The sequence below is a fragment of the Stegodyphus dumicola genome, chromosome X1 (genome assembly GCF_044657685.1).
Source record: "Stegodyphus dumicola isolate Sdum_Otavi_A_Nest chromosome X1, ASM4465768v1".
Classification (NCBI taxonomy): domain Eukaryota; kingdom Metazoa; phylum Arthropoda; class Arachnida; order Araneae; family Eresidae; genus Stegodyphus; species Stegodyphus dumicola.
Window position 1 is genome coordinate 147,154,869 of NC_140780.1, and position 24,082 is coordinate 147,178,950.

General features: G+C 32.9%; 1 protein-coding gene across 2 annotated transcripts in view; it reads right to left on the bottom strand.

Annotated features, from left to right (window-relative positions):
• The window catches only part of LOC118186657 (uncharacterized), a 149,703-nt gene extending 125,863 nt beyond the window's left edge, over positions 1 to 23,840 (bottom strand). Inside the window, exon 1 of one of the 2 annotated variants that reach the window (XM_035356776.2) lies at positions 23,601 to 23,835. The gene's annotated coding sequence lies outside the window, so the exon portion shown is untranslated. Of the gene's footprint in view, positions 1 to 23,600 lie in introns of both variants that reach the window. The other variant, XM_085808709.1, reaches the window with a different exon arrangement.
• Between the last annotated feature and the right edge of the window lie 242 nt (positions 23,841 to 24,082).

Consider the following 24,082-nt stretch of genomic DNA (forward strand, 5'->3'; position numbering starts at 1 on the left):
AAATCGGCTCAATTTATGCCAAAAACTGCAAAAAGCATTAACTGATAAAAATCAAAGCGATACAAATACTATAGATCTTATGCATGAACTGCAGTTTTTTGCACACTTTTGGAGGAAATGTAGCATTGCCGGTTGAAACTCTAAGCTACATCGGTGTCAACAACATAGCGGTGTACAAAAAAGAATTTTAGATATATCCCTAAGATATCAGCCCTACAGTATTTTTTATGTCCTGTTATAATCACAATTTGAACCTTGTTGTAAACTACGCCGCGAACAACAATTTATTCAGTGCAAACTTGTTAGATATCTAAATTAATTTGTTTATAATTTTAAAATAATGGATAGTGTTCAGCAATATATTTGGTATCCAATGCGTTTAGTGTATTATTTACCTTCATTTGCAGTGTTACGTTTTCATAACATGTCGCTGTTGTGGTTGCTGACTAATGCTCACGTGTCTGACCTATAGTCAGCCCACGAAATTCCTCGTGGCAAATACAGGCGCAAGATACGCCTGTCGTTGGCAACACCCTTGAGTACCTTACAGGTGACAGTGTGATTTAGCTCAGTTTCGCCCCCTAATTTTGATGGAGAGCATCCTGGGGGACGAGTCCAAGCGTCTCCCAGTCCTCTTCCCTTACCACCGACCTTTCGAGGGGACTTTTGCATCGCATACTTAGAGTACCCCCATGCCGCACGGATACAATACATTTACAAACATCCATGCTTTCTGCGAGATTTGAACCCGGCCCCTTCGGCACGGCAGTCGACAATGTTAACCATTATACCGGTTTGGCGGCTTTTTATAACAATAAATAAGTTTCAGCATGAGTTTTAACAAAGCACAAAATGTTTGCATATTTAGACAAATTAAAAGATAAAATGTAATTTTTTTGGTTTTTCATATTATTATGCTAATAATGCTTCATTTTAAATGTTAACCATAAGGAAATGTCCCTTGAATATCGTCACTGCATAAAAGGCACTCGCTAGGCATTTGCACGACGGCGCCAATTAGGCTTGGCGCGGGCCTGCCCACATTCCAGATTTCTATTTTGGCCAAAATTTACAATAAACTTTCATTTCTAAAATAAATATTTTCTGATCAATTTCAGTAATTTCTTGGGTCAATTTTCTAAATGCTTCAAGCTTTGAATTAAATTGCGTCGATATATGCGGTCCTGATGTACGTCACGCCCTCCAACATTAAAACCGTTTAAGGCACAACATTGGCACTATATTATAGTGGCATGTACGATGCCACGAAATACAGACTTATCTGATTTCGAGAAAGGTGCAATAGTTGGGTATCACAAAAATGGCCGATCCTTAAGGGGCATATCTAGTGAGCTGAATTATCCCAATTCGACAGTGGCCTATGTGATTCAGAAATGGAAAATGAGCTGTGATTATCAGAATGTGCTTCGAGTCGGCAGACCCGCGAAACTGGGAGATAGGGACCGACGGGTGCTGTCCAGAGAAATTCGGAAGAATCGCACCCAACCGATGGCCCACATACTGTAGGCGTTTCAAGAAGCAACCGGCAGTGTTGTTCTAATGAATACTATAAGGTATTTCTCCCGCCTTCTTAACGTGCTTTCGTGTGCAGTGGTTCAGCACGCTGGGCCGGTATTCCAGAGGTCTGTGGTTCGATTCCCGACGAAGGCGGTTGCTTATTTTTCATCTTTCCGGCCTCGAAATAACCTAATGTCTCTACAATACCATCCGTAAGAAAGCACATTTTCTTAGTTTTCATGGTCGTGCTGCTGCCTATAAGTCTTTGGTCAAAAGGTCCAACCGCACTGCTGGGTTAATATGGTGAAACGTACGCCGACAGGGCATTACTGATCAGTGGAAACGAATTCTCTGGAGCAACAAATCAAGATTTACCCTCTACCGTTTGGATGGCAGGGTCTGGGTCTGGCATCTGGCTGGAGAACGCCTTCTGCCAGAAGGCATGTAAAGTTCGGCGGTTCTGAGGGTGTTTCTCCTGGTATGGACTGAACCCTTGGTCCAAATTCATGGTAAAAGGAACACCGGTGCCTATTGCACTATTTTGGATGACAGTGTGCTTCCTATGTAGTGGCAGTTTTACGGGTTGGACCCATGTTATTTTCAGGACAACATTGCCAATTGTCATGCTGCGAAGTGCACCATGGACTGGTATTGTGACATTAGGGCTAACCAAAAGGACTGACCTGCCCAAAGCCCAGACTTGAACGCTATCGAGAACCTCTCGGACGACGTGGATTGCCGAATTAAGGTGTGCAACAACCGTCCAACATCGGTGAACTCCAAGCCAGTGGAACAAAGTTCCAATAGCCGTCATACAAAGACTTGTGGAAAGCATGCCCCGGATGGTTGAGGCTGTCATTGCCGCTCGTGGAGGCTCTACCAACTACTGAATTTGAATAAATTTTGTTTTTCTTATTTATCACAGGTGCCCAAATACTTACCGGTAGATAGTGAATATGGGAAGTTTTCACTTTTAGTTTAATGCACTTGGTTTATGAGATAGCTTCCTTAAAGTTACACGTCAATGGTATTACTAATTTTATCATGCTCTGGAAATACAACTTTTTATTTTATTAAATATTGCAACATATAAAATAGTAAAAATTGCACAGTAAAAATGCAAATTTTATTAATATTAAATGCACTTCGAGATGTTTAAATATTATCTAAAATCATTCTCGTGCTTTCCAAAACCTAATAATAATTTGGGAAATACTTAAAATGTATTAACTGATAGAAAACTCAATCATAAAAAATAAGCGCTTGCATTACATTTTAAACTTCATAGCTTATTTTTAAATTCTGAAAAAAAATTGTTTTAAAATTATATCACTTAATGCCATTAAATTTTATTTGACTTTATTTTTAAAAATGTCAAAAATAATTAAATTTAAAGAAACAGTCTATGTTTAAATATGCTTATTACCATGAAAAGTGTGATTTATTTTCCTACTTAAAAATTTATTACATTTAATTTTAATATCTTTCTAGTTTAATATCTCGCTTCAGATTACAATCTCCTTCTGGCTAACTGAGCAGTTTATAATATTTAAAGCTTAGCTTAGTTATTACGGTAAAAATTTCGAGGATACTTGTCTTGAGAGAAGGACTGTTTAAAAGGAATCTGGCTTGTATTTATCTTACGCATGGCCGAACTATAAAATCCTTATGCAGGAAATTTCTATACAGTAGAACTTAAAATTAAGATGACAAAACTCTGTAACTTTAATACTAGTTTTCTAATTTCCTTTACTTTTTAATGGTTAGTTTCTTTGAACATTCAGTCATTTTCAATACATATTTTTAAAGTTTGGTGCAATGCAATATTTTACAAAATTAGGCCGTAAGTTTATGTAATCAAACTTTGTGTCAGTTTCATTATAAAGGCGATGCAATTTTGTTGTAATAAGACATCCTTCTCGTGCACTGTAGTAATGCAACAGTCAGCACAACTAGGTATTCGAAAATATTATATTCGATCGTTGTCAAGAATGCGCTCTGTATTTTACTATATCTTTCTTCCAACTCTTTATTTTCAACTATTTTTCGCTTCCGAGTTCTCTACTACGCAGTATAAGTGTAAAGATGTCATATCATACACTGAACACTTAAAGTTTTGCACAATAATTAACACCCTAAATACAAAATTACACAAGATTTGAATAAATATATGCTCTTTAATTTTTTTTAAAGTAATGCTGTGTTGGATTAAGGGATGAGCTATATGGACGGCTGTTCAGGCATTAGGCGTAATGGGCGAAGAGGCAAGTATGTCACAAAATTAATGCTATTTTTCTGGTGCCTAGCTTTACAGGGCACAAAAAAGCTTCTACCAAAGGTGCTAAAAATTCGAAACTCACTATCTATTTTTCTAGAGCGAAGATGTCATCATGCAACTGCAAAGAAATTCATATCTATCCTCGCAAATTTATTCTGCATAAGAATAAATAGTAAATATTAATTTAGAAGTCAAACAACAAAAATCAGCGTTATATTTTCAAATTTTCACAGGATGATGGTTCGGTAAAACCATCGAAACTAGTCCCGTAAAAATTTGAAAATATAACGCTGATTTTTGTTGTTTGACTTATAAATTAATACTTGTTCGGCGCGTTATTGTATCTTAAATAGTAAATATGTTTATTTCTTATATAAATTTGCAGAAAAAGACCCGCTGCAAGACGACAATTGCGTAGAGTTTGTGTGTCCCCAAACTTCTTCACACTTCTTACACAAATCATATGATTGAACTAAATTTGAAATGCAGAAAACAAAAATTTGTTAAAAAAAGTATTATAGCGAAACTAATTATGTTTATTAAAAACATCATTTAAGAACGCTTGTTATTTGAATTTACTAGGAATTTTTTTTTAATGTTCAGCATATTGGTAGTGGCTTTCACACTTCAGTATGACTGTACTCAATATTTTCTCTGCAGTGAACAGGCCATCTCCGCCTGGGTTTGTGTATCTGCTATTGAGATCAGCGAAGCGTGCAATTAACCAAAATTTTAACAAACAATTAGATAAAAAATGCATTCTATTCGTTCAAAAATTTAAAATATCATGGACGATTAAAACGAGTTAGCTACCAAACATATATGCTGTCTAAAATAAACCCTAAAACTGCAAAATATGTCTCTACTGAAAAAATGAATTTTACGTATGTGTTTAAAAAACGAGTCTAGCTTTGAATTTTTAACAAATTGTACGTAACCAAGTAACTACACATTTAATAAATAAAAATGGTTACTCTTCTATAGTCGGAACCGGATTCAGAAATATATGTATGTATGCATGCATGAATGGATGGATGTGTTCTTGTATGCATGCATATACATACACGCATGTAATTTTGAATCCGTTTCCCGATAATAGAAGAGTACCTAAAAATGCAATCAATATCTACTCTAGAGAAAATTCTTAGCAGTTTCACTTCGTATTGCTCCTTTACAGATTATTAATTAATACGCGATATTAGTTTTTGAGGTTCTACATTAAGGATTTTAAAAGTTTCAAAATATATGACACTGTTGAATATTTTATTTAAGCTAAAACGCATTCAAAAAAATTTCTCAGAAATCGTTTAAAAAGATGAACAACAGCGAAGAAAGTCGCTTTTGTTGAAGATGTTCCACCGTCATCTTTCTAAGCGATCAGAGTTGTTATTATCTAACTTTGTTGAAAAAATACATAAATTACTATAGTTTAAAAATTAATTCGAAACTAATATTTTGTCCATCAGCTGCTAAGTGAACTGAATTGCTTATGCTTCTAAAGCATAAATTTTATTTCCTCATCTTGATGGTAAATTAACATTGTTTGAGCTAATTTTCGTTCCGTTTGTTTTGCATTCTTTTTCTTGTAATAAAATATAGTTCCAAGTTGTTACTGTCGCATTCATTTCCTCCTGTAACTAAAGAAAGGTGTTGTTTGCAGCATATGTACATGGTCCGTCGAGCCGAAGCGACCTGTGTTAAAAATACATTGCTTATTGGAACTCTTCGTAGTTCTTTGCTTCCGTTTGAGATTTCGGAGTCAAAATGGCGCCATAAAAAACTCCCAGTTCGCTGACCTGGTTTTACAGTAAAAGATATTTATCAAACAGGTCTTTGGATCAAAAACAACTTATTAAAAATTAAAAGGCAACTCTTGAGTTATTAAAAGAGCTTTCAATTATGCCAGTTAGATCTTGAAGGTATGTGAATATGAGAAATATTAATTCCTAAAAATCACACCAGAAAGTGTTTGGGGAGGTAGAGTTACATGTAAGGGAAAAACTGCAACGTAAAAATTTCAAAGCGAAAGTAAAATTATTATTGGTTTATAGTTGTTGTAGAGCATTTCACTTGAATTTTATTAGCCAATAGATTTTTAGTTTACATCTTCCCTATTGTCTCACTTCTTTACGGGCTCATTCATTTTAGAGGGAATGCAGATTTGAGTGGCAAGCAGTCTAGCATAAAGTCAGAAGAATAGCTTTAAAAGGTATTTCTCACGCCTTTTTAGCATGCCTTTGTGGTGTAGTGGTCAGCACGCTCGGCGCGTATTCGAGAGGTCCGTGGTTCGAGTCCCGGCGAGGGTAATGCTCATTTTTCCAGACTTCTGCTTCGAAGTAACCTGATGTCTCTACAGCTTGTAACTGAATGTGAGAGTTTAGGTTAAATTTGGTTGCCTTGCGCGCCAGCTTGTGACTTGACGAACAGCCACTCAGAAGATCAAAATCTTAAAAAAGACCTTGTCGGTAAGTTCAGATTTTTTGTAGCTGTTAATAGTCGATTCGTGGATTTGCAGCCTCTGTTAGAAAGAATTAGATATTGTAAAAACTAGTTTTTGTTTCACCACCAGATTCAGGCGACTAATAACTTTGTGTTGCAATATTTTTAGTTCAGCACTTACAAATGTTAAGGTAAAATTAAATTAAATTGAATACTTAGGTCTGTTTGTTTCATAAGTAGTTCAGCCAGGAGTGAAAACTCCTAGCTTAACTACTTCTGAAAAAATCTTCCGCTTGCTAACTACGCCTGAAGGATAAGAATTGTAATTGAAAAGAGTTAAGAATCAGATTTAGTCCCATATAGGTGTTATAATAAAACTATTTAATTTCACAGACTGATTTCCTAAAGAATCAGCTCGCACATTTGCGGATGATTGGATAGCAGTTTTTCTTTCAAAGGGTTTCTATAATTTAGTTTATGTGGGACTGACTATCAATATTACATCAAATTTGAAAACTATAGTGAGCACTTCCTGGACTACTACCGTGCTAACATAACCAACTCCTTATGTAACTAGCATTTTTGAGAACGTAACAAAAAATTATACCAATATTAAATATCAACTGCTTAAGGCAGCCACTACCACAGAAAACCAAAATTGTCTGGAATCGTGAATGGTTGTCTTAAAAGAAGTTCACACCATTTGATTTTTCCGAATCATGGATATACTGAAAGGCTAAAATAATCTGAAAGTTGTTACTCGTGACAATATTTTAATGGTAAAATATCTTATACAACAACGGGGAAATAAAACATCCCCATATGTTTAAGCCATATTCAAGGTCTATTCAATATACTGTTCACCAACAGTTTCTCCGCCTTAATTCCACCGATTACTGGATTTTTAAAAAAAATCAGGATATCAGAAGTAGTGCCTGAGCATTTCATTCTGTTTAAATCAAATAAAAATGTGCAGTTAAAATAATAACTTTCAATGCTTACTCTATGAAACAATATGCTTTACAATTTGGCCACCAACTGGCTTTTCAATAGAAAATATCTATATTTTTGTTCTTCCAGTCTCCCATTTCGTGCACCTGTTATCATAATACATAAAAAAATGACTAAAATTATCTTTCTAAAGCTACTAATCCATCGAAATACGAATTTTGACTTTGGTAAAAAAAATATAAGCGTTAATTATTGATAGTTCTAATGTTAATAAGCGCAACAAAAGTAGTTCGTTACTGTGCTTTGATTGTGTGTGATGCTGCTAACTATTGAATCTATGATTGAGTTTTCTTAAATATAAAACGAAGAATTAATATTAAAGATGTTAAACACCATTGTTTACGCATCAGTTGATTACAGGTCAGGGATATGCTTACATTAATCATACCTTTTAATAATTTATCGAATTTTTCAAGTAATTCCAATAAATTATTAATTTCGAGCAATTATCTTGCCTAAACGAAAATTAATAGCTGAATATTTCATTACTTTTGCAAATTAGCTCATATCGGAAATAGAAGGAACAAGCTGATAAAGATACTTCACAGCGGGTTGTGTGGGCAAAATAGCTCGAATAAATCCATTGTTTTATAACAGTTTATATAATTGTAAGAAATTTCCTGAGGTTATCTGTCTACTATTCGAACTCTGCGTTTTACCTTATTTTAGACCAGTCATCGGCAAATGACATTAAAATTTTGAAAGACTGAATTTGAATCTTTCTTTTCGTCTAGCTCCTAGATTCCTAGAAAATTAGACATATCTAATTTTGTGTATGGGGTAGGAAAAGTGAACTAAAGGTAATTTTTTTTTTTTTTTTTTTTTGTTGCTTTTTTTTTACCCCCCTCCCCAAAATGGAAATCATGCTGGAGGAACTTGTAAACTTGGAATTGTTTGATAACAGTTTCGTAGTTAGGGGAGGATACAGTAAACGAAGGGTAAAAGCAATTACTTTTTTGTTATAATAAAGAGTTATACTTAGTTTAACATTGTGTCTGTTGGGTTCCTTTATACTCAGCAGTAGTGAGAATTAATGAATTATAGCATGATTTTGTTACTGTATCAGGAATACACACTAATATCTTTACAAATGGTACGATTGTAGTTTAAGCAACTATACTTTGCAAGAGGAGGTACTAACCATAACCTAACTTTATTTATAAAGCTAATTAAGTTGTTTTATGGCCACTGATAGACTTTATTAAGGATTTAAATAAAATTCCGCCTTTAAAAAAATAAAACAATACATTTTGTTTAAATTTTTATTTTTTTTTTTTTAGTTGTTTATAAATATTTGAGAAGGTAGCAAAACTAAACTAGCTCCAATATTGGTTAATTTTTGTTACTGTATGTATTTTAATCATTTTTACCACGTGTGCGAAAATTCACATATTTCTGTAGTTCGGGTTGTGAATAAAAATTGAACTTAAAGATTCCATAACATTCAGATCTACATTAACTTCGATGATATAAGAATTTTTAATTTTAGATTTGAATTAAATATTTTCACGTGAGATACCTCATATATAAATACAGGTAAAGTTAACAAAAGCCTGTTAATGAAAAATAATATGCTTGTAGCACTTCATTTATAACAAGTTTTTGTTAAGAAACGTGATTCTTACAATCCTGCAGGAATTGGCAGTATTATCTGTACTTGTTTCAACCCCGCACTCCGCTTTCGCATAACCCTTGCCCCCGCGCTTTTCTTCTGCGCCGAGTATTATGAACGAGTCACTGCATCTTATTCTTGTCGATGCGTGTTATATGTCTCCAACCTATATAAAGGCAATGATGTTCACTTTATTTTCGTTAGCATTATCGCACGCAATTGATGACAGGGTTTTAAAAGTTGATCTTTTCACTGTTGAGAGATACCTCTCTAGTATTGTAAAGTCGCCGAGTTTTCCCGAGATGGGAGAATAAACTGACAGGTTGTCTTTTTGATTTTTAATGAAAACTTAACAAATTAATTCTTGGTTATACAAAAGATGAATTATGTTAAAATTAGGATTAGAGCATTAAATAAAACCGAAGCAGACCATTTGCTTCCGCGGACGCAATCATTGCCCCCTATTCACAGCACATCCATTACAGTTCACCGCGCATCTCCTGCAAGGGTGCTTAACACCGGTTTTTCCCATGGAGGTAGGAAAGGGCTTACTTCCTACCTCCATGGTTTTTCCCATGGGAACAGAAAATAGTTAAGTGAGAACTTGCGCTGTTTGTCACGTATTTTTGGGAAATGGATATAGTTAATTGATAACAACCGTCTTTTGGCACGTATTTTTTTTACCAGCTTGTGACAGCTCATTGTCTACACGCTCTGAATGTCACGTTTCTTGTCACAGCTGTCACAGTATACATAGTTTATAATAAACAACCCTTAACTTGTATATGTCTAACATTCACTACTAGTGTTCACGTATTTGTAAAGTAAAAACCATGTCAGAAGCAAAAAAGAAGAGACGGCAGTATAGTGTGGATTCTATTAAATACGGATTTATCGAAAATCCCACGAATCCATCATCACCAATGCGCCTTATTTGTCAAAAAAAAAACATTTTCAGATGAAGCGATGAAGGCCTACTAGGCTTCAAGACCATTTTAATATAATACACCGAATAAGAAAGACGAGTATTATAAACCAGTCACTGCTGTTATTTTCAAGACATGGAAAGACGTATGAAATTCAGCCAACTATATCAAAACGATTTTCATCAGCTTCTAAGCAAGACGATGACAGACTTCGAGCTTCGTACAATATCTCATTGTTGATTACTAAAACAGGCAAACCACTTACTATAGGGAAAGATTTAATTTTACCAGCAGTAAAAGAAGTAATAACCACTGTGCTCCATAAACCAGCCACAGATATTATCCAAAAAATTCCTTTGAACAATAGCTCTGTGCAAAGACGAATTTATGAAATGGCTGAAAACATTGAAGAATCATTGTGCAATCATCTGCAGACTTGCCAATTTTCAATTCATCTGATTGAGTCCACTTTACCAGCCAAATGAAGCATTATTATTGTCATATTTGAGGTTTATCAAAGACGAAAAAATATGTCAAAAACTATTGATTGATACCAATTTGGAAACAGATACAAAAGGAGAAACCGTATTCAATACACTGGAAAAGTTTTGTGACGAAAAAGAAATTCCTTTTAATAATGATATGTCAGTTGCTACAAATGGCTCACCGGCTATGACAGGGCGTCACAAAAGCTTCATAGCAGGCTTAAAAAATAAAGTTCCTGATGTGTTTTCTGTGCATTGCGTAATTCATCGCCAGCATTTGGGTTGCGAAAAATATAAGTGAACGCCTCCATACATCACTGCAATATATTATCAGAACAGTTAATAAAATCAGAAGTAACTCGTTAAATGACAGATTATTTAGTCAGCTTTGCATGGCCAACAATAAAGATTTCAACCGATTGCTGCTTCACACAGAGGTGCGCTGGCTGTCAAAAGGTACTTGTTTGACTCGATTTTACAATCTCTTTGGGTCTGTGATAGAATTCATAGGAAACAAAGACACGGAACTGCGCGACAACCTCATATCATCAAAGAACGATATTGCGTACTTGACCTGTATAAAGTGTTTAACGATGTCAATCTCCAACTTCAAGACAACGACTTGAACTTGATTAAGACAAAAAATAGCGTTGCCGCTTTCGTGTAAAACTGCTATTATACAAAAGAACTATTGGCAGACGCGAATTCAGTAACTTCAAAAATTTATCAACAGCATCATTCAAGTACGACGACTTGCTTGCTTACTGTGAACACTTGGAAAAACTCCACAGTGATTTCAAGGAACGATTCCAGGTCATTCTAAACATGGACATACCAGACTGGGTTTTGGATCCCTTTTCAAATATCAGCACAGCAGGATCATCCCAGTTAGAAAAAGAACTAATAGAACTGACGACAAATGAAGAATTAAAAATTAAATTCAAGAATGGCTACCAAGAACTTTGGCTGCAGAACTCGATTTTGCAACCAGGATTATGATCGATTCTTCAGCAATTTCTGATAGCATTCCCATCTTCTCATTTAGCTGAACGTGGATTTAGTGCTGTAGCAACGTTGGTAACTAAACAAACAAATCGGCTCTATGTTACTGAACGCGGTGACTTACGGTTGTTATTAAGTAAAATAGAGCCTGATATTAACAAACTCCTTAAAATACAAGAAATTCAACCTTCTCATTAGATCAGTAATAAATTCAATGTCTTTTGAATGTTAATAAAAATAATTTTTAATATAATTAAGTATGCGTTTTAATTGTTCTCATTGAAACAGTCTTCTTTAAATTCATAATAAGAATAGGATCATTCCTGTCTTACCACTATAGTATATAATATTACACGTTTAAATATAATCGTGGCAATAGCTGTTTCAGATTCGCAAGTAAAAAAAAAAAGTTGGGGGGCTTTAGGGGAAAAAAAGTTATCAAAGTGGGCGGTGGGCAAAATAAGGTTGAGAATCTATGGTCTAGCTGCATCAGCACTGTAAGCCAAACTGAAAGGGTTTCTTGAAACGTGAGTTATTTTACCACACACTGATGAAAACTTTTGCGGTTTGACTAAAAACGGAATTCGGAAACATGTCCGGTCATGCCAAATCAGTTAAACTAATATTACCCATTGAATTCTTAAATTCAAACATTCGGTTTCATGGCTTCATTTCGTGCTTTGCTTTTGCTCGCCATTTAGTCTTCCGCCTTAAATTCCTTCTTAAATGCTGTTAATTAAATTTAAGAGCGTCAATTAATGAAATCATCTTCATCAACAAATGCCGGGCCTTCAATTTCCAGTTCAACTAACCAGCATTAAATATTATTACTATTCTAACATTTCTCTGGACAGTTCTGCTAATTTATGTCTATTGCCCCTTGCATTACATTCACTACCACTTTAAGAATGACATTCTTCCAAAGTGCTCCTGCTCTACAATGATTAGCATATCAATCCGCCTATTCCTCTTCTGTATATTTGGTGTTCATGCTAAAGAAATGTGGATGGAAGTTCGCTACCCTGTAGAGTCATTAGGTTATTTCGGAAGCATTAGAGAGGAAAATGAGCAACGCCTTCGCCGGGAATCGAATCACAGACCTCTGGAATACGCGCCCAGCGTGCAGACCATTACATTACGAAGGCATGCTAAGAAAGCGGGAGAAATATCTTATATATTCCCCCTTTTAAAGGACGACTGGGGTTTTTAGGATACCCAGTCGCCAAATCCTGGGTGTGGAGAATCATCATCCACCACCTTTTTATTTCAGGCGCCACTCTAGAGTCATTAGGTTATTTCGGAAGCAGGAGAGATGAAAAATGAGGAACGCCTTCGCCGGGAATCGAACCACGGACCTCTGGAATAGGCGCCCAGTGTGCAGACCACTACACTACGAAGGTATGCTAAGAAAGCGGAAAAAATACCTTATAACCCTACTATATCTGCCACATTCAAGATCTTTAGGTAAGGGGGAATGCAAGGAATTAAAGTGTTCGTCCCATGTATTATTTGTGGCACTTACGTTTCACATATTGCTTCGAAACAGTGAAAATCGGATGTCTGATCCTCTGCTAAGGCACTGTGAATTTCTCAACATACTGTTTTCCTGAATTCCTTCTTCTTTTTTATTGCTGACCGTAAACTAAAAAAATGTTGACGGTAATTCTGCGCCATATTAGGATTAGTCGAGTGAAGGCTATCCAGCTTCCACAGCCTCTCTTCTGGTAGAGGAGGGTGAAGGAAATTAAAGGCATTTTTTTCATGTGCTTTTGTACTAGAAAGTTGAGCATATTGTTCTTGAATGCCGAAGATTTCTTGTTCGAGATCATCACGCTCTTCTTTGTAATCGGAAATTTAGAATTTTTTTTTTATTATTTATTTACTCTCAATAAAAGTAAAGGGCTCTTTATGTAGGAGTCTTAGAACAAAAAACATATTCTTTAGATTTTAAAAAATAGTAACGTCCAAAAGAACGTTGAATTACCAAAACAATAGCTAGTATCTTCAAAAGCTGATCAGCGAGCGTTGCTGTGAGTAATTTGGGTCGTTAGTTTCATATATATTAGTAGAAAGATTTCAATTCAGAATTATTTTGTTATTAAGTCTTAATATTTTGTGTAGTCTGACAGAGTTTGAATTACAATAAATATAAGCTTTCTTCTTTCAGATTTGACTTCCGATGCCCTGAAAAGACTGTTTTCAAAGTAAATGACAAATTCTTTTATAGGCCATATAAACGTAAAAGCAATATACTTCACAACAAAGGAGATTAACTTGAAATTTGCATCATACTTAATAATGGTTGCTTTACCAGTGGCTTTGAAACTGTATATTTTAAGATAAAATTACTGTTTTATAAATACGGAATTACAGAATATGTATACGTAAAATATGTGTAATTTGCATTCCAAAATAAAGGAAACTAAAGATAGTCGAATACATGAATTTACACGTAAAGTTTAAAATTAAATACATTGCCCAGACACTTTAGCAGGCTTTGAAAAGCTTTCGTAAACAGAGTTCAAGCATCATTCGATTCGCGTAATCAAAATCGCATCACTTAATAACTAAATTACGAGTTTATAAAAAAAATGAATTTCTTATGTAACTCGACTTTACATAAGGGCTATTGCTTCAAGTCTTAATAACAGTTCACTTTTCACATATATAGAAAAGTTTATTGATTTAAAGAAAGCTTCCCCATCTCAGTTTCATACAATCCATTTTCAATCATTATTGCCATACTAATTTCGATGAAACATGCTTAGAGTGAATGGGCAAATGTATTTACGTTTCGATTTAATTAATACCTTTCTATCCATAACGAATAGAGACTCATTCTTAGTTTCGACCAAAATATTTCGAATACAGTAAGGAACATGAAAGTTCTTTTGCTTGAAGTGTGTAATGATGCAGTTAATTAACCTAATTAGGTATATCTGAATTATATTTATATCAATTCTTATTTAAATATATCTCGTTAGTATGGTAATTATTTTTTCAAACTCTTTACAGTGAACTCCTGTTTTTACGAACTTTTAATTTGTTAATTACCTGTTTTTACGAAAAAAAAGGTGTTGGTTTTGAAACGTTTACATTTTATCAAATCCATTCCCTTTAATGAAAATTAAATTTACAAACACTTTTTTTGCCTGTCGAGTTTCTACTAATCAGAAATCTTAACTACTTAACCATTTGTGGCACCTGCACGTTTTTCAATAATTTTCAAAAAAGCTATAATATAAAGTTCGAAAAGAAAGAAGTATTAGACATACTCCCAAAGATACAAGATTAGATTTAAAAATTTAAAAAAATAGTATTTGGGCTTGGAGAATCTCAAAACGTGGCTGCTTAAGTATCTATGTTTAGGACTGTGGACCTTAGATATACATTGTAATATTTAAAGAGGGGGAGAGTTAAAAGATTTAAGCCAAAAGAAAAAAAAATGCAAAAAAATAGGATTTTAATAATTTGTTTACGATTGAAGAATCGTAATTAAGCAAGATAATCATTTTCTTTTATATACCATGAAAATATGACTCGTCGGGTATCGATTTTAAATGAATTCCTATTTGGCACAACTGTCATGTATAAAAGTTATTGAGAAAGCAAAAAATTAATCACCCGAATTTAATAACCAAAATTTGGGATTCTGTTTCAAAAGTAAATTCGCACCATTACAGAACTAATACTGCGCTCGTGTTGCAAATTTCTACTGCCTATTTGCGTTGCCTATTTTCATCGTATTTATTACAACATAGATAATTTTTAATAACTAAAAATTTTCCGTATGTTATCAGATTTTATGAGCTAGGTTATAGGTTGTTATTTAAAAAACTCCTTTTTAAAGTAATCAATTACATAAAAGTTCACTATCGAAAGCGAAAAAATTCCTACATTTAACAAAGTAAAATGCATCAGTTTTACCGCTTTGAAAACTCTAATCCCTTTGTAGAAGGATATCATCTCACTTCAAAGTATCAGTTTATGATAAATTCTTAACTTGCAGTAGAATGTGTTGTAAATAAAGTTACAGCAGGTAAGTTGTTATCTATATATGTTAAAGAATATCAATCAAATGATACACACAAACGTAAGTATAGAATGCCACTGCACTTGAAATGAAAACTAAACTTTATTGCATAGATATATACTTTTTGAGAAGAAATTTAAAGCACAGGTAAATTAATTTAGACAAACATGTATTCATTAAGTAAATTGATTTGTTCTGCCTTATGCTTTTAATATTTGGAGCAAATTACGCTGTATAGTACACTGAATTGTCTTACTCAAAATGATATCATTAGCCTTGCATATAGCTGCATAATTCTTTGAGAATATTTCTCTACTTGTACATAGACTCGTAAGCCCTCATTTTTTAAAAATATTAATGCCTACACAACTCTGCGGTGTTACCACGTAAAGCATGTCAACTGAGTCATGCTCTGGGATGTGGCTGTTCCTTGAATTCGCTGACTGTACCATATACGATTTCTTTTCAAAGAACTGCGACATTTATAGTAGTAGACTATCCATGTATTACACTGTTCTTGACTAAAAAACGAGTAAAGAAATGGAGCCCCTGAAAAAATCCAATTCCTTTGCTTTAGGTTTTATAGTTTTTTCTTTAGTCTCCTGCACACTCAACGTACGGTTTATCCATCATTTCTTCCATCTCACCTACTTCGTAACTTGAGAACCAATTGGGTTTTTTCTTCTCTTCACAAGTCTTCCATCAAATACGAAAGCATATCCCACTTTAAACATTGCGCTTTCAAAGCCTTAGCTACATTTAGAAATTCACCTTAACCTCGTTAACTCGCAAAATGTGCAGATGTTATTTTTTTATTGTTTACTCATATTTTAAAGCTGAACAATCATTAAATCTACTTAGTTTGAGAAGTGAGATTAAAATTTTCTGTCTTCTGTTATCATGGATGCAAATTATGATATGTTACATGGTCTACCATACATTATCGATAATTTAGACTCTCGATAAGGAACAAAAATTATAAACATTAAAATGTTGGAAAATGGGAAAAGCCTAAAACATAGAATCAATACAAGCAGCGAAATAATAATACTATTCATGTTTTAGTACCTTCTAATCCATATTGAGTAATTCCTAAGATTTAATCAGTAATTTGCTGCTTGTCAAAGAATGAACAAGCGGGTATATAATACAATGAATTACAATGAATCTAACTCAATAACTCGAGAATTCTCACATTACAAGCCCTACAATGACGTATTGGCCGAAACTGAGGAAATGTAGCAGCTTGAATTCAGCTTGATCCTCCCCCCACCGTTGGAGCCGAATGTACTTGTTAGTTGGGGCTTTTGTGGTTTCCTCTGCCTGCAGTGCAGACACCAGCCAATTTATTTTAAAAGACAGAGTATATGAAAGCAACTAATTCCCCTTTCTTGGAAGACAGACCTTAAATTCTTTATCGTAACGAACTAATCGCACCCTAATTAAAAATTTCTACCTGCTTAGCTTTCAGTCATTGACCCCAAATATTCACTATTCTTAAATAATCAAACAATTATACATAAGTTTAATTTGCAATAGTCCTTTGAGTCTTTATTTTAATTTGTTTTTTTCCATCTTCTTGTCTAAAATTAGTGGCTGTTTCTAATAACCCTCTCCAAACTGCGTTATTTAAAAATTAATCCTGTGAACTCCTTCAAATCATTTGGAAACGAATGGCGTAGATACTTTAAAGGAGCATTTGCAGTTCTGGTCGTTTTAATGTTTCTTTATTCTTGTTAACAAATATTTTTAGATAACATAGATAAAGTAGCGCTTTAAGTGCCTGTTCTTGAAGAACTATTGTACATCAGTATATTTTGAAATACATTTGAGCAAGTTGACAGCAGCGAAGCCAGAAAGCAATTGCTATTTGTGTAAGATGAAATTCCCGTTCAGAATGGTTTGATTTTGGTTTAGCTTTATTTTAATTGGCTAATTAATAACTTTCTAAAATTATTATTGACAAAAGTATTTGTGTAACATTACACAAGAGTACACAAGAGTAACGTTACACAAGAGTAGACAGCGAATAATTTTGAAATGATGCTGTTTAGAGAAGTTTATTATAAACAGTAACTATGTTTAGAATAGAAAGTAGAAATATCCAAATTAAAATGAAGATTGAAAGGACTGTTGCAGATTAAAGTAAAAATTTATGTTTACGTATTTTTTATTTGACTCACAAACACAACACATTGTATATATATATATGTATTGCAACAGAATATATTTAAAATTACAATGTACAGTTTTAAGAATTTTATAATTCGGCAAGAAATTTTTAAAAGCTTTTAACATATAATACACCTCTTTTAGATGATCACAGAGTATAAATTTCACACGCTTGAATTCTTCATTGTCATATAAATTAAACTTGCATTAAAAATAAAATAATAATAATAATAATAAAATTTTAAAAAAATATTCCAAGTAGGTGCTTTACTGGCGTTAATAATTCAAGGTCAGCACGAAGTTAACATTATTTATTCAGCTTCTTTCAAACGAAAAGAATCACTTATTAATAATTAGAGGGAAAATGTTGAAAATTAATAACAAAAGTAACTACCGTAAATTTCACTCAAAATCGGGAAAGAAAGACTAATTTTGGGTATATTGTGCTGTTTCTTTTCGACAATATTCATTTCGATATAATATGAAAGTATAAGGAGCAAAAGGAAACACGAATAAACCCAGATTTCTTTCTTTTGAAACTTCATGGTGTTTAGAATTTTAATATTAATTCACAAGCACCGAAAAGATGTAACCTGTTGTCTAAATATGTGATATTTATAGGTATCACGCTTTCATAGTGGGATTATTTTGAATCGATACGGAATATCTAAAGAGTAACATCAGTGCTCGACACTGAAATTTTCTCATCTAAAGAGAAATGCATCACAAGCATAAAAATTTCAGGCTGTATGTACCCACTCGAAGTATGCAAATGATATTAGAGAGGATTACATTGCACGTTCTTGTGATGAAGTAGCAAGAAGCAACAGAAATTGTAACGTGTTTTCACAGGTGAAAGCCGTGCAAAAGTTTAAATTTTTGTATATGTTTTAAAACTGCTCTGTGAAAATAGAATATGCAAGGTAAAAGCTGTTGGTGGGTTGTTTGAAGTTTGATGATTTACAAAGAGGTAGAATTATAGACTAATGTGAATCAAGCTGGTTTACGGGTCGTAACATTTCACATCTGCAAAAGGATGCATGAGGTATTTGACGCTATTGGCACCAGTGACAACTAAAACTTTTTACGTACATCACAGGGTCAGTGGTGCAGTCCGATATATGTCAGCACGTCTTCACTGTCGGATTATTGGGTACGACGCATCTCAAAACACTGAAGGTGATATTCAGTGCCCCAGATCATCAACCATGAATATCGTCATAATAAACTGAACTATAAATGGAAGGATATGGAAACAAACTTGCATAACAGGCAAATCTTTGGCTTGGTGCCGAAGCCATGCCAGCTGAGGTTACTAAAGGACCACTGTATACTCGGTAATGAATCCCTTTTCTAACTGGGAGCTTACTATTCAGAGATCAGTGTCTGAAAGAAAGACGGTACGGGTCGCGGTTTCGTTCGAAACCTCAGCATCTTCCGCGAGGCAGTCATCAAGGTACGGGATGTTAATTCAAGTGTTAACGTGTCGCCTCTTGTCCGCATCAAAGACATATTGACAGCTGCAAGATTAGCAAGGTTCTGCAGATACTTCCTGCTATCGCTACTGCTTTTAGAATGGTCTAACACAACTCACTTTCAAGCAAAATAACATCCGCATATATGTAGCTAGATTTGGTTTTGTTTAGTTGATTATGGCAAAGCACACTAGGGCTATCTGCCAAAGGGGAGGGATGCCTTCGTGGGGGACTTTCTAAGAGAAGTTATACGTAGTTAGAATTCCATTTAGTACTTGTAACATGTTCAAGCATTTCCATCACTATTAAGATTGCAAGTTTCATGCGTTATTTAAAACCTGTGGGACCACACAAGATATGGTTTGCAATCAAATGGGCCAAAGCAAAATTTCGATGAATTATTACATGAGATCAGCCCTTCTTAGTGTTTAGCTTTTCGGGACTATATCGTAGATTGTAACTCTCAGAGCGATGCAGCTTCTTACAGAGGCGTTCATAATGTGCTATATTATTTTTCTTAAATCCATGCATGGCTGAGAATAAAATCAAGGCAAAGTTCCATTTTCTATTTAAATGCTGTCTTTGACGCCTTTGCATTTAATCTTTCTCAGTGGGACGTTCATCAGCCAAATATACAAAAGGTAATTAATAAATCCAGATTAAAAATCGAATGCATTAAGCTAAAAATGACAAATCTTTCACAGACGTACTATGCAGTGTTCTCTAACTAAATGTTGTATAAAAAGCAGAAAAACTGAAACCAAGGTGTTAATATAAATGGAAAATTTCCTGAGTATTAATTACTTAAAAAGAGATTATTCCCAAAATTTTCCTTAAAAAATTAAAGACTTCTTAAGTACTCATAATTCAATATCCAATTTAAAGGAAATATCTCTTTGTGAAAAATTGCATTTTTATAAATCTTACTTGTTTATGACTTACTTGTTACTTGTTCTTCGATGTATTTATCCAAATTATTTTTTATCCTTTCTAATTATTAACAAGAATATTAATGCAACTAGTATTAATATCGATAATAATTAGCACAACTAGTATTAATATCGATAATAATTAGCATAAGTATAATTTCTTCTGCAGTAATAACATATTCATACGCTGAAAAATGAAATTATGAATTCTTAAAATATATGTTTGTCAAGTCTGAGATAATAAATATCTTTTTTATTCATTTTAAGAGATCAAATTCATTTTTTAAATTTGTTTTATGAAATAACATTTTGAGAAGAGAAATAGTTCAATAGTTAATATGAATACATATTACAAAGTCTGGATTTCCCTTTAGATATTAGTTTATACAATGTATATAAAATTATATATTATTTACTAACCTGTAATTCTAACCCAAGGAAAAGATCAGGTATTAAATGTTATTATTATTAAATTTTCAAAATATTCCAAAGCAGCACAACGTATTGAAAAACACATCCTTCATGATGAGTGCAAAGCATTGCTGCCATGATCTTACATAAAATAACATATCATTGAAAGAATGATGGCTTGAATCAGACAAGCTTTATTCACAAGAAATTGGTAATGATAGTGAAGTTAATGGTTTTTAGTGCAATTAAAAGAAATTTCAAATTCGTATCGGAAAATGACCTCTAAAATATAAGTTTTCGGAAAAGGAACTAACAGTGCAACGCACTGCGATTTTAAAAATTACATAATTCCTTAATTGCATAATTATTCTTTTATCATTAATAACTGTAAATTCCTAATATTAGTACTAAAACAATAATTTACAATAATATTTCAGTATGGAATAATTTCTCTTATCCCGTTCGCTTACTTATTTTCATAGGTTTATCAAAATTAATAATTCTTTTTATTTGTTTATGTGGTTTTTACTTTTATCGTTGATTTTAATAATACAAAAGGATAATAAAGAACAATACATATTTTTAGAAAGATGCTAAATTAATTTAGACGAATGTGCGCAATACGTAGATTGGAATACAAATTTCGGCATACATGAAGCCAATGAATATTAATCTAAAAGGAGTTACGTATCATACTCAGGCGTATTATTTTTCATTTATTTCATAGTCAAAAACAATAATAATGTCTTAGCTTAATTTATGCTTATTGCAAATTTGATGTGTGTTTTGTTACATGCGAATAAAAAATAATTTCTCTGTTTACTTTTAATCCAGTTAAAATAAAAACAAGATTATATGATGGCTTTTATGGTCCACGTAAATAAAAACAAATTTCGTTTTTCTGTTTCAGTTGAAATAGGCTGCATATTTAAATAATTAAAAATCATTTTATCTCAAAATTTTGTTAACACTAAAGTGTGTTTTAACCCAGCAAGCGAATTTCAGTCAGTTCCAGTGCAACATCAAAAGATAGAGAGGTTATTTTAATTTATTTATTTACGTAAGATGCATTTTTTAGTGCTTCTGCTTAAACTAAGTCTGTTTTTAAAAATTAGTTTAAAATACCAGAAATACTTTTCAATTTATTCTAGAATAAATAAATATTGTGTCGGTATTAAAAATTTTCATTTTTTACTACATGTGAATTTGAATTGTATGCATAAGTTACATGTAAATTAAATGAATTTTAATGTTAGAAGAAAGTAGGAATCAAAAAACTAGAAATTTTATCCAAAATTTACACAAAAATAGAAAATTCTTCTTATGACAGTTGCAAGTCTCAAGTAATCAGAAACTTATTTTATTAGAAAAATCGTTATGCTTTCTTTATTAAAAATTTTTATCCTTTTCAATAAAATAAATTGTTATCCTTCATTTTATTACAAAAAATTGTTACCCATGTCTAATATTTACATATCTCAACAGGACGGACACATTATTTATTTTTACTTCTGCTTTCCGTTAACTGAAAAGCATGGTTTTTCAGCCTTGTATTGAAAAATTTGCTCTTCAATACAAAATTTTAGAGAAGATTCGTCCAGTTATTAATTCATTTCGTTTACTACTCGTATAAAAGTTATTGCTATAAAATGTAATTAAATGCATTGTATTGGCTTGATAATTGTTAGAAATGGAAATAACCGCTTAGAATTTAAAGAAAGTACTTCGAGTAGAAAATGTTCAGCACTCGAATTGCGCATATAGCAGCAAAAATAAAATGTTTAATTAAAATGGAAATACTATAATATTCGCAATTTGTAATCATAAAAAAAGCAAATTATTGTAAATATCGAAATTTCACGCTAATCAAGTCATAGTTAGATGTTCACAGAGTAAAAAATGTTTTTAACTTTGTTTAAAGTAAATTTAATTGCTAAATGTAACCCTTCTGTTTGTTTGGCTACATATCTTCCTACACACTAAATTCTAAGTAATATATAATACAACCAGAAATGACATACGATTTTCAATGTATCTTGAGTAAGTTTACAATAACGAAAGATTGGGATTTGAAGTCAAAGAATCAAAATATATTTATTTATGAAATATGTGCTGTTGAGTTTATTGGTTGTTCCTATTTATGGATTTTAAATATTTTTCACGAAGACATGCCTTCTTTTAGCAGATAGACCTCATTTATTTGCCGCGTTTAAAAAAACCAACTAACCAATTTAAGGTAACTTAATTCCTCAAAAAGTTTTATTCGTAATATAGTTTAATAATATTATTAATAATATATAAAATAATTCTTAATTATATTTTTAAACGATTAAGATCAGACACGTGACATTCTTCATTTCATTTACTATTCGTGTTTCTACTCCGAGGGAGAAAACAAGAAGGCCAATAAACTTATTTTTACATATTTACTATTATAAGGTTTCAAATCTAAGGCAATCCCTTTTTCTCGTACAAATGTCGAGAAATCGGGGTGTCTTTTAGCATCGATAATTTCTTAAAATGAACAGATTTTTCTGAATTTCTAAGTATTACAAAATAATTAGTTTTACCAAAAAAATAAGTATAAAAATTGCGTTTGAAAAGTATAATAATGTTTTTAATAAATCTCAGCCGATTATTAAAAAATACTTTCTAGTTAAATTTGAAAGTTTCATTTGATTTGCTTAATTTCATTAGGATCAAAGTTAATTTTTTTTTCTGTTGGAATTTAAGAGTTCCGTCCAAAAAACAAAGAAATGCGTTAACTTTGCGAAAGAATTCTGCTCTCTTACTAATTTCACGCATATGCTACGTTTTTGGCATATAATGATAATATAAATATCATAAATTTACTGAAAGGTGCTATTTAGTTTCTTATATAGCAGCTATCTTTTCGCTTTATTGCATTTTTGGAAATTTATATTACTTTACTTTTCTTGGTATTAATTCCTGTAATCTTTCATTTCATTACATTCTTATGGTATATAAATAAATTCAACAGAGGAATAAAGTATTACCTTTTTTTTATTGTAAGGATGCAAATACCTTGGATAGTTTTATTGCTGCTACACATGATTAATGAGCAGCAATTCCTTTCAAAAATGATTTTAATCCAAACTTAAGCATAATGCACAGACCAAAACCAAACTAATCTCACCTGATAAATCTGCGAGTTGACATCGCGTCGTACTCTTAATTCATACCCTCAAGAAAATAAAACACTCTCTTACCTGTTAAATTGACAAACTAGGTATCCAGAAAAATTTGACATTTAGAAATGAAGACTAAAGAAAAAGCATGCACTCTCACCTGATAAATATAATCTCTACAACGATAGTTAGTACCAGCTCCTCTGCTTTCCCTCTCATAATTCATCAAAGAAGTGATGGTGAAAGCATCATCCAGTATAAGATGTCAAAACACTGCCTCAGAGTTCCCGGGTATCTGGAAGCGAAATCTCGGAAAGTATTCCGGTAGCTAATGAGAAACGAACTGACTCGAGGGATGCTCGATACGCGGCTGAGAACAGATGTTCATTAGCCAAAATCACGCGGGATCTGATAGTGAACCCAGTGTGCGAAGATGGAGAGCGCAAGCGCAGAAGATAAAGCATTCTGATTGGACTTTTAGATCTCTGCCTTGTCTTCCGACATCCAATGATGCTAAGTAAATCACGTATTTTGAGAAGTTCAGATTCAATGATCAGTTTCACTAAGGCTGTCCGTTGCAACGTTCACATTTTTTTCTTACATATAAAGTCCAGTTTCGCTTATATAGTTTTTTTAAATCGT